Raw genomic sequence first — 12,378 nt, 5'->3', positions numbered from 1 at the left:
TGTGTGGTGGAAAACTAACACTACACATCACTCTGAACACACCATCCTCACTGTCAAATGTGGTGGCAGCATCATGCTCTGGGGTGCTTCTCTTAAGTAGGGACAGGGAAGCTGATCAGAGTTGATGGGAAGATGGATGGAGCCAAATACAGGGCAATCTTGGAAGAAAACCTCTTGGAGTCTGCAAAAGACTTAAAGAGACTCCGTAACAAAAATTGCATCCTGTTTTTTATCATCCTACAACTTCCAAAAGCTATTCTAATGTGTTCTGGCTTACTGCAGCACGTTCTACTATCACCATCTCTGTAATAAATCAACGTATCTCTCTCTTGTCAGACTTGTCAGCCTGTGTCTGGAAAGCTGCCAAGTTCTTCAGTGTTGTGGTTCTGTGATGCATCTCCCCCCTCCAGGCCCCTCTCTGCACACTCCCTGTGTATTATTTAGATTGGGGCAGCTTCTCTCTTCTCTCTTATCTTTTACAAGCTGGATAAATCCTCCTCTGAGCTGGCTGGGCTTTCACATACTGAGGAATTACATACAGGCAGAGCTGTCTGCACTCTGCAGGAAGAAACAGCCTTACACTTCAGTGGAAGATAGCTGCAGGGGGAAAGAAACACACAAATGATCTCTTGAGATTCAAAAGGAAGGGTGTATACAGCCTGCTTGTGTATGAATGTATTTTCTATGTGTGGACATACTGTACATCAACCTACTTCCTGTTTTGGTGGCCATTTTGTTTGTTTATAAACAAACTTTTTAAAACTGTTTTTAACCACTTTTAATGCGGCGGGGAGCGGCGAAATTGTGACAGAGGGTAATAGGAGATGTCCCCTAACGCACTGGTATGTTTACTTTTGTGCGATTTTAACAATACAGATTCTCTTTAAAGCCAATGGGTACCGCTATAAAAATAAAAAAGTCAGATACTCACCTAAGGAGAGGGAAGGCTCGGTCCTAATGAGCCTTCCCTCTCCCGGTGCCCTCGGTGCTGCGCTGGCTCCCCCGTTCGCGTCCGCTGCCGCAGGGACTTCGGAGGTCTTCGGGAGCACTCGGGCTTCCGAAGACGGGCTGCTCCATACTACGCACGCGCGATTGCGTCATAGAGGATGCTCGTGCATGCGTAGTATGGAGCGGCCCGTCTTCGGGAGCCCGAGTGCTCCCGAAGGCTTCCGAAACATCCCTTCGGCAGCGGAAGTGTCAGTATTTGACCGAACTGGTCGCACACTGCTACAGGGGATCCTGCGCGGGACCGGGCACCGGGAGAGGAGAGGGAAGGCTCATTAGGACCGAGCCTTCCCTCTTCTTAGGTAAGTATCTGACTTTTTTATTTTTATAACGGTACACATTCACTTTAAGACTGGGGCGGAGGATCACCTTCCAGCAGGACAATGACCCTAAACCTAAATCCAGGGAAACAATGGAATGGTTTAAAACAAAACATATCCATGTGTTAGTATGGCCCAGTCAAAGTCCACATCTAAATCCAATCGAGAATCTGTGGCAAGATCTGAAAACTGCTGTTCACAAACGCTGTCCATCTAATCTGACTGAGCTGGAGCTGTTTTGCAAAGAAAAATGGGCAAGGATTTCAGTCTCTAGATGTGGAAAGCTGGTAGAGACATACCCTAAAAGACTGGCAGCTGTAATTGCAACAAAAGGTGGTTCTACAAAGTATTGACTCGGGGCTGAATAATTACACACACCCCACTTTGCAGTTATTGATTTGTAAAAAGTGTTTGGAATCATGTATGATTTTCGCTCCACTTCTCATGTGTACACCAGTTTGTATTGGTCTTTCACATGGAATTCCAATAAAATTGATTCATGTTTGTGGCAGTAATATGACAAAATGTGGAAAACTTCAAGGGGGCCGAATACTTTTGCAAACCACTGTAAATCCAGCAGTGGACATCGGTGGAATGGCAGGATGAAGAGAGGACCTGGAAGGCTCTATGGTATCCAGAGCCTTCTGTCTACACAGGTAAGCATCTAATCTGAAGCGAGTTTCCTCGCTTCATGTTCATTTTAACCAGTGCAGAAGAGATTTGACTTTAGGTTTTCTTTAAAGGAGAACTGTAGTGAGAGGTATATGGAGGCTGCCATATTTATTTCCTTTTAAGCAATACCAGTTGCCTGGCTATTCAGCTAATCCTCTGCCTCTAATACTTTCAGCCATAGGCCCTGAACAAGCATGCAGCAGATCAGGTGTTTCTGACAAATTTAGACAGATATGACAAGATTAGCTGCATGCTTGTTTCTGGTGTGATTCAGACACGTCTTTAGGCAAATAGACCATCAGGGCTGCCAGGCAACTGGTATTGCTTAAAAGGAAATAAATATGGCAGCCTCCATATCCCTCTCACTACAGTTCTCCTTTAAAGAAGCTTCAGGGTAGGAACACACTAGGCAGAATTGCATATGCGGTTTCCACTATGTGCTATGGAAAACGCATATACTATTCTGCCTAGTGTGTTCCTACCCTCAGAAACAGCCAAGGAAGACCACAGTGTCTGATATAACCACCAAGCACGGGACCTGATTCTGCTACAGTAATGGCTAGCATTAAAGGTCAACTGAAGTGAGAAGAATATTTAGGCTGCCATATTTATTTCCTTTTAAACAAAACCAGTTGCCTTGCACCCTTGCTGATTTGTTTAGTTGCAGTAGTGTCTGAATAACACAAGAAACAAGCATGCAGCTAATCTTGTCAGATTTGACAAAAATATCAGAAACTCCTGATCTGCTTTATGCTTGGTCTGGGTCTATGGCTAAATGTATTAGAGGCAGAGGATCAGCAGGACAGCCAAGCAACTTGTATTGCTTAAAAGGAAATAAATATGGCAGCCTACATATCCCTCTCACTTCAGTTGTCCTTACAGGGCTAGTGACAGGGCTGTGGAGTCTGAGCAATTTTGGGTAGCTGGGGTCGAAGTTGGTGGTTTCATAAACTGAAGAGTTGGAAGGTGGATGATTTTTGTACCTACTCCACAGCCCTGGTTGCTACAGATATTGAGCATTTTAGTTGTTGCTGCACAAGGGGGTCACATCAAAACTTAGAGAACAATTTACTTGTTTTTGGCACATGCAGATATCTTCTTGAATCATATGTTATATATATCACCAAATGTAATTTTGTTTTCTTCATTTACTACACTGTTTCCTAATCCATGTGCCGCGGCAGCCTCAGGTATGTGTCACGGCAGCCTCTCAGTCCCTGCTCGCTGCTCTGTGTCTCTCCCGCTCTTCTCTGATCTGCCTCATCCTCCACTCCATTTGTAGTTAGAACAGGGCTACAAGAAAATGGCCGCTGATGTTCACAAATGCAGACATCGACAGGCATTTTTTTAGCTGTAAAAAAGTGGTCTGGGCGCTCCTCAATGTCACAGACCCTCTCCGGATAGAACGTCTAAGGCTGTTGGGAGGATCACTATACAATGGGGATAGCTCTTCCCCTATAAGATGTTGAAGAAAAAGTCTGTACAGCGCTCACTCCTCACAGTCATACATAAGTTTCATAGACCACAGAAATCCCACTGTCTGCAACTGCCTCCAGTCTCTAGTAGAAATGAATACTCTCACCGGCGTTTAGGGGCTGATTTGCCACAGATCAGCTGAATGCGTATTTTTGATGAATTCCAAATTCTTCTCTTCCCTCTAGCACCACGATCTTGGCTCCACTTTTCCTCAAAAAGACATACAATAAAACATAGCGTAAAACTGTAACTTTAAATCTCCCAGTTCCCTTGCATGCCACAGTGAGTGCACCTCTACACCATAAGTGCTCCCCACTGTGTGCGTCCTGTTACAGACCAGCAAACACTCATATGGATATCACTCCTCTAGTTGTTCAATCAGCAGGATTCCACATTAGTAGCGATGCGCCTTGAAGTATACCTCAGAAAAGAACGACAGTATACATAGCGTGAACCTGCCACACTTCACAATTCTTAACCACTTTGAAACCCTTGCTACGCTTATCTACTCCCCACAAAACCTCATCTGAAGCTCAGGGGAGTAGATAGGCGTACTTGTGGTAAACAGTGTGCTGTATGCCCAATAAGCTATCTGATTATGTATATAGGGTATCATTTTAAAGTGAACATCCGGACTAAAAATCGACTCAGCAGCAATGAAAAGGCATAATAATAACTTCTATACATACTTTGAATAGTGGTAATCATTAACAAACTCCTCCCCATCCCCTTCTTGCATCTCTGACACTGTAGTTGCCATTGGCAGGTTTTGGTGCGTCGTATCAATTGTTAGAGTGCTTGGGGGGCCCCATTGTAAAATTTGCATCGGGGGCCTACAGCTCCTTAGCTACACCACTGCTCTCAGCATGAGTGATTACAGCACTGAGAGGAGAATTTTTGTGCTGCAGGCAGCAATTGGAGCTCTGTCAGACGAGGGGGGGGGGGGGGGGGCACCAGAGACCTGGTGGTGGGGCCCACCGATGGAAAAAACTGTACTACTGTGGCCCAGTCCGACCCTGGGCACCGATGCATGGCTACCTATTTTGAGGGCACCTACACTTGATTTCCTATACTGGGGGCACCTATGCTTGGCTACCTATACTGGGGGAACCTACATCTGATGTCCTATACAGAGGCACCAATGCTTGGTTACCTATATTTTGGGCACCTACACCTGACTTCCTATACTGGGGGCACCTATGCTTGGCTACCTATACTGGGGGAACCTACATCTGATGTCCTATACAGAGGCACCAATGCTTGGTTACCTATATTTTGGGCACCTACACCTGACTTCATATACTGGGGCCACCTAAGCTTGGCTACCTACGGTATACTGAGGGCACCTACACTTGACGTCCAATTCTGGGATGCGTAACTAGGGTGAAAAAAGGGGGGGGGGACCCTGGATAAAAACAAAAGCACAGAGACACTGGGAGCCCCAATGGTGCAGTAAGTCACGACAATAACAAAATGTTGTAGAATCAATGCAGTGTAGAAGAAGCGCCTCAAATGCTGGCTTGAATTTCTTCTGGCACTGTATTCGGCCTGAGGAAGTTGGCTGAGACCCTAAAACAGTCCCACTGATTGTTTGTTTTTATAAATATTCCTGAAAAGTTCTAGGCATCACATTTAAAGGGGGACTTCAGCCTAAACAAACATACTGTCATTAAGTTACATTAGTTATGTTAATTAGAATAGATAGGTAATATAATCTCTTACCCACCCTGTTTTAAAAGAACAGGCAAATGTTTGTGATTCATGGGGGCTGCCATCTTTGTCATGGGGCAGACATCTTTTTGGTTGAAAGGAGGTGACAAGGAGCAGGAGATACAGTTCCAACTGTCCTGTGTCCTGATTACCCCTCCCAGCTGCACATGCTAGGCTTCAAATGTCAAATTCACAATGTAAAAAATAAATTGCATCAAAACAGCAGAACGAGAACAACAAAATCAGAAAGCCCATCATGCTTTGCACAGCATCAGGGGAAAAAAGCCCAGGCAGTTTTCTTCTGTGCAACTAAAAATGAGGCTTGTATAAGAGAAATTCAATTCACTTTATTGTCATTGTGTAACACAACGAAATTACTTTTCATGACAACCCCACGGTGCATATAGGGAACATAGTGATAGTAACAAGGAAGAGAAGAAATTATACAAGTATGCCAGGTATTACAGATGTTTAAACAATTTGTACACAGTGTTAATTATTTCAGAGAGGATTCAGAGTTTATCAAGTTTATGGCGGATGGGAAAAAGCTTTCAGTCTGTTTGTGTGTGTGCGGGTTGATCTAAAACGTTTACCTGATGGAAGGAGCTCAAACAAGGCATTTCCAGGGTGAGTGTTGTCCTTGATAATGTTTTTGGCCCTTCTCAAGCTGCGAGTATTATACAAAAGTTCCAGTGATGGTAGTTCAGTTCCAATAATGGCTTCTGCTGTTTTAACAACTCGCTGCAGGGCTTCTCTAGTAGCCTTCGTGCAGCTGTTGTACCAGGCCGTCATGCAATTGGTCAGAACGCTTTCTATAGTGCATCTGTAGAAATTAACCAGCAGCTTCTGTGGGAGGTTAGCGCTCCTTAGTTTTCTCAGAAAGTAGAGGCGTTGTTGTGCTTTGCCAGTTAGAGCTAAAGCATTGTCAGCCCAGGACAGGTTCTCTGCGATGGTGACTGCCAAAAATTTGAAGCTGGAAACTCTCTCCACAGCCTCTGCATTGATCATTAGCGGTAGGTGAGTAGTCTTTTTGGTGGTCCTAAAGTCCAGAATAATTTCTTTGGTCTTCTTTGTATTTAATAACAGGTTGTTAATGTCGCACCATGCAGTCAGGTTCCTAACTTCTTCTCTGTATGCAGCTTCCTCATTGTCTGATATAAGCCCAATGACAGTCGTATCATCTGCAAACTTAACAATTACGTTTGAGGTATGGATAGGCTGGCAGTCATGGGTGAAAAGTGCATAGAGGAGAGGGCTTAATACACAGCCCTGTGGCACGCCAGTGCTCAGGGTAAGGGTGGAGGATGTCTGTTTTCCTAGTCTGACAGTTTGAGGGCGATTAGTAAGGAAGTCCAATAACCAAGTACATATGGAGGGAGCAAGACCTAGTGCATGGAGTTTGTTGGTCAGCTGGCTAGGTACAATGGTGTTAAATGCTGAGCTGTAGTCAACAAAGAGCATCCTAACATAAGAGTTGGGCTTTTCCAGGTGTGAGAGGGCAGCATGGAGAGCTACACAGATGGCATCCTCAGTCGATCTATTTGTTCGGTAAGCAAACTGGTGTTGATCTAGATTTGCTGGGATGGAGGCCTTGATGTGTGTGGCTACCAGTCGTTTAAAGCACTTGGCGATGACAGGGGTTAGAGCAACTGGTCGATAATCATTAAGACAGGTTATCCTAGGATTTTTTGGGACTGGCACAATGGTTGTAGATTTAAGGCATGATGGAACTACACCCAAGGTTCTGATGCTGTGAAACTGTTAAAGAAACACCAAGCCTTTTCAGTGCTGCTGAGTCGATTTTTAGTCCGGAGGTTCACTTTAAGTGTATTTGGGATAATGCACTCTTTCTATCCATTTCGTGGTTATTATTAGTATTTTTCTATTACACTAAAACCTTGGATTGACAGTAAGGATTGTACTTAAAGAGACTCTGAAGTCTCTAAAAAAAAGTTTTTTTATTTCATAAATATGTTTAATACATTATCCCTAACTAAACCGCCGCAGTACACTATCTAAATCCCCCCAAACTCCCCGGGGGGCAATCCGGGCAGCGCTTGCGTGTGAGGCAGGGCTATGGGCTGCAGCCCTGCCTCACACGTGTCTGTTAGCGGCGGATCTCCGCCTCTCCCCGCCCCTCTCAGTCTTCCTTTGCTGAGAGGGGCGGGGAGAGGCGGAGGTCCGCTGCTGACAGACGCGTGTAAGGCAGGGCTGCAGCCCATAGCCCTGCCTCACACGGAAGCGCTTAGGGCAGCAAAATCCACAACCAAGAAAGTCGTGGAGTTTGGGGGGATTTAGATAGCGTACTGCGGAGGGGATGCAGCGGTTTAGTTAGGAATAAAGTATTAAACATATTTATTACATAAAAAAACTTTTTTTAGAGACTTCAGAGTCTCTTTAAAGAGAACCCAAGGTGGGCTCAAAAAAAATAAAATAAAAAAGTAGGCTACCTGATCCAGGGGGCTGAGCGGATCAGGTTGCCACAAAAACCGCCACTCCCGTGGACCGCAATGGCCCACTTATACTTTGGTGACCTCTGGGTCACGATGCTGCACTGAGAGACCGTGTGTTTCTCATAGCATGCAGGGAGGCGGGAGATCGGTATGGCAGCTCTGGAAACACCCTGCAGGTTTTGAACAAGTAATCCTTCTCCCTGTGTTTACCTCCGAGATAGCGACAAATATTCTCGGGGGGCTATAGCACGGCAGTGGGGGGGGGGGCAGAGAGCGGCAGTGTGGGAACACAGAGGATTGTTATGAGGCAGAGATCATGGCTCTGTGTCCCATCTGCCCACCTCCGGTTCTCTTTAAGTGTATAGAGTTGGGGCGAGCCAACAGATGACAATGATTCTGTTAGTTATAGTGAAAGTCTTGTTTACATTTTTATTTTAGTTTACTGTTTTTGGACTGTGGAACAAATCAACTGGGTTTCCATTAATTCTTATGGGGGAATTCACTTTGATATAAGAGTGCTTTGGACGCCAAACATGTTTCCGGAACAAATTATGCTGACAAACCAAGGTTCCACTGTATATACATATCACATATGTATGCAGTGGAACCTTTTGTTTGTGAGCGTCACCGAGATCTAAGCGTTTGGCGTGATGTGTCGCGACTTCAAAACTGTTGGGAACCACTGTTCTACTAGGATGAATCAATTGATATTTTAGGACACATTCATGTAAAAATATGAAACATTTTAAAGGGGTCAGAAAACTTTAAAGCACCACTGTACAAATCAAACAGCCAATATCATCTGATCCCAAGGCAATTGTGTGTTTTTTGTTTTTTTTATTTATAGACACTGATCCTGTTGAAGCTGAGGTTGCATAAGAAACGCTTTCTTGGTGCTTATATTGTCTTCAACAATTTCCGATCATTGTTCTGGATATTTTTTTCATTGGGTAAGTTTTCTTATACTCCTTTTTTATATGAAATGTTTCATCAATCATTGGCTTCCTGTTTATTAGATGGAACATTTTGTCACTAAAATGCTTTTCAGTCTCTTCAGTCTCCTCTTCTATATCTAGCAATCCCCTTTTCAATGTCCAGTTGCCTCAAGCCACAGCTTTGCAGAAATCTGGCTCTGTATATTGCTGTGATGTAATTAAAGTCTAAATAAACCAAATGTTTTTTTGTTTTGAAGGAGCAAGGATGGTTAAGGCCTGTACCCAGGGGAAGATGGATCAGGGAACCCTCAGCGACCAGACGAACGAGCGTCCCCCGATCCATCTTTCTATCCATAGGAACACACAAGGACACATAACGGGTGCGAATAAGGGTTCAAATGATCGCGGTACTCTGTGAGGGAGTCATCGGGGATGCTAAACACTCGATACGCTGTGAGGGCCTTTTTCCACTACACAGCTGAATCGCAAATCGCTAGTGATTTTTAAATCGTTAGGGTTTCTACTTTATCATAGAAATCATGAGAAGTATTTTCCACTATAGTGATTCGATTTGCAAATCACAAATTGGAATCTCTTTCTGGAGTGATTTTTAAGAAAATCGCATAACAAAATTTATGAAAAATCACAATCGCTGGCGTTTGTGATTGCGATTGCTAATGGAAAATGGTCCTAATGGTTGTAATTACCAGACATCGGAAAACATTTGCTTAATCTAATTGTGCACACATACCCACATTGTGAAATTGCGTAAACGATCACTCGTCATGCAAGAAAAAAAAAAAGGGAAAGATTGCTTTAAAAATGGCTATGTGGGTATGTAGCTTTAGACTCCCTGCCAGGTTTTATTGCTACCTGGATACAAAGTGTGGCGTAAAAGGACAGGAGCTCAGGGAATGTCAAATTGCGATTAAAAGCTCCATCTACACGATAAGATTCTTTGTGCGGTTCGATTACAATTCTATTTACGATCCGATTAAATCCGACATGTCCGATCGGGATTCGATTTGCCATTGTTTTGTAATGGCAAATCAAATTGAATCAAATAAAATCCCGATCGGACATGTCGGATTTAATTGGATCGTAAATAGAATCATAATCGAATCGCACAAAGAATCGTATCGTGTAGATTGGGCTAAAAAGAAGGAAAATCTCCCTATTCAAGACACACATACTAATAATATACTGATCCTGGTTCTAACCCCTGCCTGCTCTAAAAGCTGTGCTTTAATAATGTGGAGTGTGTCAGGGGTTGCTTAGTGTATGGCATCTAGGACTACATGGTAGTAGTCACAGCGATCCTAGGCCTGGCCTTACCTTGAATTGATTCAGATGGGAAAATCTAGGGGTGGTGCCTGAAGCTGGCCTCATCTGAAGGGCAGAGTGTGCAGCCGAGCACAAATCCCTACTCCAGTGCTGGGTCCTCTCCTTTCCTTAACTGCAGCCTATCGCCATACAGTAGAATCTTTCCGTAGACCTCCAATGTCACATGACTTTGATTCTTCTTCGTGGTGATAGGCTGTAGTGAAGAAGAGAAGACCAGGCGCTGTAGTTGGTATTTATGATCCGCTGTGCCCTTTTCTTTTCAGAAGGGTGGAAGAAGAAAGAAACGGGCCTTTTAGCCCCAGGGTGCTTATTATAGCAAGAGAGAGTACACAGAATCTGGCCACACATCTTACTAAGTGGTGAAGGGGCAGATACTGTTCACATGTCTTATGGGGGAGCTTTCTACTGGTAAGGAATGTTGGTTTTTGCTTCAGTCTGGAACCTGCCATGAGTGCTCCAGGTGCGAGACACAATGTGGCTGAACGTGACGTGACCGCAGCATCGGGCCGCCATCGCAGTGCTGAGCAGGGCCGGATTTGTACTCTTTACTGCCCTAGGCCACTGTCATCAGCCACCCCCCTTCAGTATAGGTAGTGAGATGACCCCTCCCCCCTTCCCTCCAGTATAGGTAGCCAGATGACCCTTCCCTCCAGTATAGGTAGCCAGATGACCCCTCCCTCCAGTATAAGTAGCCAGAAGACTCCCTTAATCCCTCCTTTTCCCACCACCCCACCTTTCAGTATAGGTAGCCAGCTCACCTTCACACTGCAGCAGCCTTTAGTGTCACTCATTTCTCCGCTCGTCTCCAGTGTCGAAGCTTCTGCTTCCCCTCGGTCTCCAATTGTAAGGCTTGGTGGTGTATTCTCCACAGTCAGCATGCAACGCATGAGCTGACGTGAAGGAGGTACACACACTAGCACAAGGAAACAGGCTATCCCTAGTATAGTGGAGGGGAGGACTGACTCCAATACGAGATTGTGGCGCACAGAGCCGGTGCAGATCCGACAGCCACAAACAATACTTTTGCGATAACGTCTCAGCGCAAGGTAGCGCTGAGCGCATAAACCAGAACTGAGGAGATCAGGACAGGTAGACAGAATGAACGCTTGCTAGCTAGCCGCTACTTAGTGACAGCAAGCGTCCACAACAAGACAGACTGGAATGAGGCAGCCAATGCGTTGCAGCGATGGCGTGCCTCACAAAGACAGGATAGGGTAGTCAGGAAATAGCAGGATCAAGATAGATGAACGTAACACAGACAAAAATACAATAAGTATGTTTTCCTAGCGTATTACAATTACAGCTATCAATGAAACTATTTGTAACGTCTGACTAACATATGTATATATCGGCAATGAACCGATATATGACATAAGCAGGAACTCTGACTAGGACAGGAGTAATACAGGGAACAGGACTCAGAAGGATTCGCTATCTCTTCGCAGAGATGAACGCAATCCACAAACGGTAACAGAACAGGATTCAGAAGGATTCGTTATCTCTTTGCAGAGATGAACGCAATCCACAAACGGTAACAGAACAGGATTCAGAAGGATTCGTTATCTCTTCGCAGAGATGAACGCAATCCACAAACAGAACCAGGAGCAGGGTAACTAACTCAGCACGGGTGATCACGATACGCGCAACCTACCAAAACGTGCTGGAAAGCTGACTAACTGCACACAGGATATAAACAGTTCGTGTACGTATACATCAGCGACACTGATGTATCAACGTAACACGAATACAAGGAAAATAATAAACGTGCTGGTATGCATATATATTGGCAATGAACCAATATATGATGCAAAGACCAGCAAAGTATCTTTAGAACAAGAAACACGATCGGGGGCTGAAGCAACAGCAAGACAGGCTTAAACTGAAGCTATGAAAACCCGAGGAGTCCTGCAGGAAGCAGATCTTTATACTGAGGTCATCCAATGGGAGCAGACATGCAAATTCCCACACAGGTGAATGATAATCAGTCACAAGCTGACAGCAGGGAAAGGCAGACAAAGCTATGCAGCTTGCATGGAAAGAGATCAGAACTGCCTGAGCTGCAGCACTACTACTTCCAGCAATACCTGCTGCAGCAGCGATCATGACAGTACCCCCGCCCTTAAAGGCGGATACCAGACTCCTCTCAAAACTGACCTTCCCAAGGAGACAACCTAACTGATAATTCATGATGACCGGGACAGCCCGGCAAGACCAAATTCCAGAATCAGTCATCACAAGACTGAACCCATCAGAACCAGAACCTACAGAACCATGCCCATCAGTACTACAAGTCTCAGTGTGACACCCATCAGAACCATGATTTCCAGAAGAAAGCCCCCCGAAGCTCTCTGAGCGATACCCACTGCCTTCCAGGGACCGTCCAAAAATGACAAAGCCTTTGCAATGCCCACCGGAACTGTCTTTACCAACACAAAACCCACTGTTGAACCAGTCCAAGGTACC

At 44.8% G+C, this 12,378-nt stretch overlaps 1 protein-coding gene across 3 annotated transcripts in view; it reads left to right on the top strand.

Moving 5' to 3' along the window:
* GSTCD (glutathione S-transferase C-terminal domain containing) overlaps window positions 1-12,378 on the top strand; it is a 186,279-nt gene that overhangs the window by 2,883 nt on the left and 171,018 nt on the right. For all 3 annotated transcript variants that reach the window (XM_068231343.1, XM_068231367.1, XM_068231360.1), the window contains one exon: window positions 8,484-8,586. The gene's annotated coding sequence lies outside the window, so the exon portion shown is untranslated. The remainder of the gene's footprint in view (window positions 1-8,483; window positions 8,587-12,378) is intronic.

The sequence above is a fragment of the Hyperolius riggenbachi genome, chromosome 1, assembly GCF_040937935.1.
Source record: "Hyperolius riggenbachi isolate aHypRig1 chromosome 1, aHypRig1.pri, whole genome shotgun sequence".
Taxonomy (NCBI): Eukaryota; Metazoa; Chordata; class Amphibia; order Anura; family Hyperoliidae; genus Hyperolius; species Hyperolius riggenbachi.
This window is presented reverse-complemented; position numbering and strand designations above follow the sequence as displayed.